This window comes from Podarcis cretensis (assembly GCF_951804945.1).
Source record: "Podarcis cretensis genome assembly, chromosome: 6".
NCBI lineage: Eukaryota > Metazoa > Chordata > Lepidosauria > Squamata > Lacertidae > Podarcis > Podarcis cretensis.
The window spans coordinates 77,394,950-77,401,585 of NC_137175.1; positions in this window are offsets into that span (position 1 = coordinate 77,394,950).

Here is a 6,636-nt window from a genome sequence, read left to right on the forward strand (position 1 = left end):
GTTGAATTTACAGGAGACTGACATAAAAAAATAACCATGGTATAATTATAAAATTCCCACGAGAAAAGACAGTTGGAAAGGTGAAAAATACAGGTTTTTTACCTTTGTATTACTGATTCCCCCTCAACAGGAATCCAGGATTTTGCAAACCATAACACCCTAGTATCACCTTGCCGACAAAGGTCCGTATAGTTAAAGCTATGGTTTTCCCAGTAGTGATGTATGGAAGTGAGAGCTGGACCATAAAGAAGGCTGATTGCCAAATAATTGATGCTTTTGAATTATGGTGCTGGAGGAGACTCTTGAGAGTCCCATGTACTGCAAGAAGATCAAACCTATCCATTCTGAAGGAAATCAGCCCTGAGTGCTCACTGGAACCTCATGAGAAGAGGACTCCCTGAAAAAGACCCTGATGTTGGGAAAGACTGAGGGCACAAGGAGAAGGGGATGACAGAGGACGAGATGGTGGGACAGTGTTCTCGAGGCTACAAACATAAGTTTGACCAAGCTGCAGGAGGCAGTGGAAGACAGGAGTGCCTGGCGTGCTCTGGTCCATGGGGTCACGAAGAATTGGACACAACTAAACGACTAAACAACAACAACAACAAATCTTCCAAGTAGTACCAACCAACTCCCCTCCTCAGAGACCACATAGAGCAGTGGAAAAGCCAGTGGGCAGAAGGGCGGCCTTGGAGACCATTCTCCATGTCATAGTGCAATACTGTCTTCTCTAAAAGATGTAATCAGCTGTATTGTTATTTGACCCAATCTCTTAGCATAGGATAGACCATGAATCAACAGAGAAATAAAAAATACGTTTGCTATACCCAGTGCTTTTTTTCTAAAAAATAAAATAAATGTTTAGGGGTGCTCTCATTTTGACTCAAGAAAATCACCATTTTATAGTTCAAATCGGGGGAAATAAATACAGCAAATGGACAAAAGTACAAAGAATATGCATTACCTCATATTACACAGCTGACAACTCACAGTAACTTCCACATTAGCATGAGGTTGTGTGCACTAACATCTTCCCGACTCTCATCAGTAAAACACCACACATCCACATTCCACATTGCTTCACACATTAAATGCTTGCTTCCGCCTGTGACTCAGGAAACACCATGAAAGGAAATGAGGCTGCCATCAGAGGTGGTAACAACGAAACTGACCAATCACTGTGCTAGATTCCAACTCCTACTTCACACATTAAACGCTCGCTTCCATCTGAGACTCAGGAAACACTGTGATAGGAAATGAGGCCGCTATCGGGGGTAGCAATGGAACTGATGATTCACCATGCTATTCAACAGAACTGATGATTTAAAAATTAGTTTTTTCTCCTGTTAGATTCACAAAAGTTTAGGGGTATATGTACCCCTGCATCCCCCCAGAAAAAAAGCACTGGCTATACCATTGTCATATGGAGTGCAAAGTTCTTCATCATCATACAAGGAAAGACGTATTAGAATGGTGTTGTAGTCATCTAAATTCCCATGCATGAAGAGTAGACATTTTGAACAGCAAAGACACAGACTTTCACCATTAACACTCTTTTTCTTCCAGGGAACCAGCAGGGAAGCCAATGTTTATTTTAAGTGAACCCTTTTGGGAGGGGGAGTGATAGGAAGGCATTGCTCTTATAAAACCAAAGATCCACAAGTGTTTTTCAACACACACAGCAAAGTCAGACTTTTAACATGCATAAAATGCAGCTGAGGATTTTCGCTAATGATCTCCCGGCTGTAACATAGTTAATTGAGGCCAAACAGTCACAAGGTCTGAAACAAAACAGGCAACTCCCCCATGTGTGGATAAACTGTTAATTTGATGGTTTTATTTGATGAATTGTTTAAAAAGTAATTGCATGAGTTCCAATACCATTCCCGTTTCCATAGCTAATGAATATATAAAATATTTACTAGCCTACTCCCGCAGAAATGACTCTCGCATTATTCATAATATTTCTCACAAATTGCTCATGCTTCATTTTGCGTGGTCTTTCTAGGCAACTGAACCTCATTTTCACCCGTGGAGGACACAAGCATTTCTCAACTGATTGATTTTGTACTGGTCAATTAAGCCAGCTTTAATTCTTGCTTGTCATTCTTAACGTAATCTGAAATTTGTGCTTTTTTTGTGGTGGGGGGGGATCAGATGAAAATATCATGGCAGGCACCTGATGCTGGGAAAGAATAATGAGCAGCGGGAGTGTTGGACTTGATTTTCCCCATATCAAATAGGATTTCAAATGAGAAAAAAGGGGAAATAGTTTTCAAACAGTTTAACAAAAGATGTAGAAATCTCCGAATACCAGTTGCTGGAAACAGAGCTGTCTTTCCCATACGGTTTAGTGGTTCGTTGTGCCAGGGCACCGGCCTCTCAGGAGCAGCCCAGCAAGTGGGGGAGCTGCGCGGCTTTGCCAGCGGCCTCCCCTTTCCCTGCATGCCCGCCAGCTGTGCCTCATCAAACAACTGGCTGGTGGGCACGCAGCTTCCCTCCCAAGCCTCTGAGGGGATTGGTCTCCCACAGCGGCATGGGGGAGAGTTGTGCGCACACACCCATGGCTGGCAGTGCGCAGCTTCACCACCCCACCCCCCACTAGCCGTGGTAATTTGGGGGCGCTGAGCGGATATTTGAACCCCAGCGCCGCATCTGCTAAAGACGGCCTGGCTGGAAACCACAGGAAGGGATTGTGCTTCGGTCCTGCTTACAGGTTTCCCATAGGCATCTGGTTGGTCTCTGAGAACAGGGTGCTGGGTTAGCAGATCCCCCAAGTCTCCCTATTTTCCAGGGGCAGTCCCTATTTTCGCTGGAGAAATTTTGAAGGATTGGACGTCTCTATTTTCAGCAAAGAAATATTTGAGGGTATGGAGTTATGCAGCCCCCGAGCTAAGGAGATACAATCTTTAGAGGACACCTGAAGGTATACGGAAGTATTTTTAATGTTTACTGTTTCATTAGCTTTTTATATATGTTTGAAAGCACACCAGTGCAAGTATATAAATAGGTACCACTGTGGCGGGAAGGTAAACAGCGTTTCCGTGCACTCTGGTTTCCATCACGATGTTCTGTTGCACCAGAAGCGCTCTAGTCATGCTGGCCACATGACCCAGAAAGCTGTCTGCGGACAAACGCCGGCTCCCTCAGCCTGAAAGCGAGATGAGCACCTCAACCCCATAGTTGCTATTGACTGGACTTAACCGTCCGGGGGTCCTTTACCTTTTACCTTATTTATGTTGTAAGCCACCCAGAGTAGCTGGGGCAACCCAGTCAGATGGTTGGGATACAAATAATAAAATCATTTATTATTATTATGAGAAATGTTGAAGGGTATGGGCTAGATGAGCCATTGGCCTGATCCAGCAGGCCTGATCCCATGCACACTTTCCCATAAGTAAGTCTCACTGCAATTATATATCCGTAAGATTCTGCTGTTTAAGTACTTTTATTGAAATTTCTCTAGTTAACTTTTTTCAAAGGAGGGGAAATACTTGAAATGGAAGAGTACTGCTTGAAATAAAAACAAAGGCAAACAGGGGGAGGGGTGAAAAAGGGTAGACTTTTTCTTCTCAAAAATCTTTCCAATTTCCTCCCTCCCCCCCATTTTTTTTTTTTTTTGCAAAGTCTCACAAAGGAAAATACAAGCTCAATACATAAAACAAAATACACATTAAATGAAAAACCATGATTAACTTATTAAAAATTATTAAGTATGTAATTAGAAGAATTCCATTACATTAAGATACCAATTTCTTTAAAGCCTGAAATAATACCTACTGAAACTTTAATTATTTAAACAAGAGGAGAAAAAGGCATGTTATCTTCCCTGACAAAGATTAAAATCAATTTAATTGGTTCTCCACTGCCTTGACATGATTCTCGCTGTGAGTCAAGCAACCAAAAAGGGAAATTAATATTGCAGCTGTTAATCAAGTGATATTTGTGCACTCCATCTTATTAAAGCCAAAGAAGCGAGAAGAAAACCTTATTGCTGTTACTTTTGGACCAATTTGCCCAGACTTTATTCAATGTGAGGAGGAAGGGGGATGTTGCTTCAAAAATACAGGTGCTATATTTATGTTTTTGGAAACAGAAAATCTTTTTGCATCAAATTGACAGGGTAGGGGTGCTAAGAGCTGTCAGTTGCGAAAATGCAATGCTAATCATACATCTTCTGTAAAAGAATAAGCTTGGTGGGTCCAAACTGAATATTGTACAAAATTAGTTTAATTAAGCTCCAGGTTATGTTGGTCTTTTCTCCCTCCCCTAGATGCTTTCAAGTTGAAATTAGTAGGCAGAGCTGCAAAAAATAACCTATGGTTTAAAATAGGGTATGTCTGCAAATTGAAGCAATGTGCTTTTGTAGAAGATGACAACCACTTTTAGAGATTAAAATAAATCAACTATTCAAATTACCACACACACATTTGAAAGCAAGCAACAACGGAGCAATGCTGAAGAACCTGCGGGTGCTATCTGTTGATTTTTTAAAAAAATGTTTTATCCTTCCAGTGCCTTTGTTAAAACCCAGCAAGTGAGTGAAATATTCAGCAATATCTACACTCAGCAAACTAATGTATCTGATTGTAAGAAAGTGGCATTGTGAAATATTTATGAGTTCTGAAATACAAACTGGTATGGGGCCTCATCATCTCTTATCAGCCCTTGTTAACTTTACAGATGATGAGAAGCACCGGAATAACTGAGGTTGTCAAAACTAATAGATCTAAGGGACACTACACCAACGTGGTTTCATCAAGAGAGCCGTTTTCCAGGAAATTTTAACTCCTTTGCTTCTCGTTGTAGACGATCACCATCTTCATATTCCAAGCATGGAGAGGTTTGCCATTAACAGTATTGTTTAAAATTGCTCATAGACAGATTACAAGATTAACAGCCTAATCCAAACCCAAGAACTGTCAGGATGGACACATTTGGATTAGGCAGATCCTGGGCCAGGCTCCAGCTGAGCCAGGGTTTAGCCTGGGTTACACCAGCATTACTCCCAAGCTAAGGTTATGCTAGCTCAGCCAGTGGAAATCCCAAAAAAGGGAAGGAGAGTCCACTACCTCCTGAGGGAGACCGTTCCACTATTGAACAGCTCTTACGGTCAGAAAGATTTTCCAAATGTTTAATCGGAATCTCCTTTCTTGTAACTTGAAGCCATCGGTTTGAATCCTAACCTCCAGAGCAGGAGAAAACAAGCTTGTTCCCTCTTCCATGTGACAGCCCTTTAGATATTTGAATATGGCTCTCATCTCTCTTCTCAGTCTCCTCTTTTCCAGGCTAAACATACTCAGCTCCTTCAACCGTTTGCCACTAGGCTTCGGGCCCAGACCGTTGGTCGTCTTAGTTACCCTTCTCTGCATGTAGCCAACTTCAGAATATACCACTGCACTACTAATGGTAATCTCATGTCTCACCAATAGATAACTTGTTGTTGTTTAGTCATTTAGTTGGGTCTGACTCTTCGTGATCCCATGGACCAGAGCACGCCAGGCACTCCTGTCTTCCACTGCCTCCCGCAGTTTGGTCAGACTCATGTTGGTAGCTTCGAGAACACTGTCCAACCATCTCGTCCTCTGTCGTCCCCTTCTCCTTGTGCCCTCCATCTTTCCCAACATCAGGGTCTTTTCCAGGGAGTCTTCTCTTCTCATGAGGTGGCCAAAGTATTGGAGCCTCAGCTTCAGGATCTGTCCTTCCAGTGAGCACTCAGGGCTGATTTCCTTATAGATAACTTATCAAAGCTTATAAAGGTCAAAATCAGAAGACAACGTGCCTGCTGTAGAAACAGTTAACACCATTTCTCTTGAAAGCATTAAACTTTGTTAATCATAAACAAGATTGATTCGTGTTATTAACATAGAGACAGCTTGCAAGAAATAATTTGTTCACAGAATGATACGAGGCAGGGGCTCAACTCAGGATGCTTTCCGATATGTGGTGATGAAGGACAATGCAACTGTGTGGAAGAAGAAAAGGAAGCGCATTAAGTAACAGGCAATTACATTCAATACAAATGTGTTTTCTGCACACCTTTTTAATATACCGTTGCGTGAGGTCTCTGCACAGGCATTCTTTCATTCCGGAGTCCCACTCTGTCTCCCTTCATACTATAGATGAACATGACTACTTGTCACTAGCTGTCATATTAACAAGACTATCTTCAGCTCCTCTTAGCAATCTGGAACTTAATTCAGACTGGGCTCTCTACAGGTTTCCTTGTCGCCTCCCCTAACTTTAAAAAGGGAACAAAAACATATGACAAAACATAATGAAAACTTCCATGCTGCTAAGCTTAAGATTTTTTAAAATGTTCGTAGCACTATAATTTAGCTGTTAAATGCTCTCACTTTTTTTCTCCAAGGGAGGGTGGTTTTTAAAGACCTTTCATAAGAGTTCAGTTTTAGCAAAACTTGCCGGACTGACAAGTACTTTACTTGCCTACAGATGAGGCACAACTACCTAAATACACAGAACGAAGTACGTCATTTGATTTGGAGTAGATTCACATGTGTGCTTAACCGTGCTCTAAATCACTTCTCCTTTTCTGGTTTAGACACTTGAATACATCATCTGCATACATCAACGTATGTTATTAAGTACTGCCAGTAATATGTCCCAGAAAAGCAT